The sequence below is a fragment of the Penaeus monodon genome, chromosome 25 (genome assembly GCF_015228065.2).
Source record: "Penaeus monodon isolate SGIC_2016 chromosome 25, NSTDA_Pmon_1, whole genome shotgun sequence".
NCBI classification, from domain to species: domain Eukaryota; kingdom Metazoa; phylum Arthropoda; class Malacostraca; order Decapoda; family Penaeidae; genus Penaeus; species Penaeus monodon.
In genome coordinates, this window is record NC_051410.1 from 21,717,484 (window position 1) to 21,718,052 (window position 569).

Below are 569 nucleotides of genomic sequence, written 5' to 3' on the forward strand. Positions count from 1 at the left end.
TGTATTGGAAGATACTTACTGTGTGGAAGGGCCATATGCAAACAGAAATAGTAAAATTTTATTTCTAAGTTAATCTTTACTGCTTATCCGCATATTCATTTCGTATATCATCTCTTCTACAATCTTTTCGCACGCATATATGCCTGCAGTGCTGAACGTTGCGCCCCCACTTCAGCCTTTGTGTGCATTGTCGCTCGCAAGCGAATGCTGCATCAGTTGTCCCTCACTTCCCCTTCCTCCCCCACCGAAAAGGGCAGGTTTTGCTTTAAATTCCGTCAATATCGCCTCCTTCCAACGGCCTCTCAGCGGGCCTTGCCGTCCTAAAAGGTCGTACATTAAAACTTCTGCCGGAGTGTAATTTCATTCCTCTCGTTGGCGCCCCTGCTATTTTAAGCCATATTTCCCGAAATTCGCTTAGGTATCTAAAAGGGGGCGGCGTCCCCTTGCCCGCCATATACGTAAAACACATTTAGGTAAAAGCGACGGATGCAATTTTCTCCCCACTGACTCATTTGGCTCCAACTGAAAAGCAGAACAAGTTGCACCAATCCTCCCACGATTAACATGTG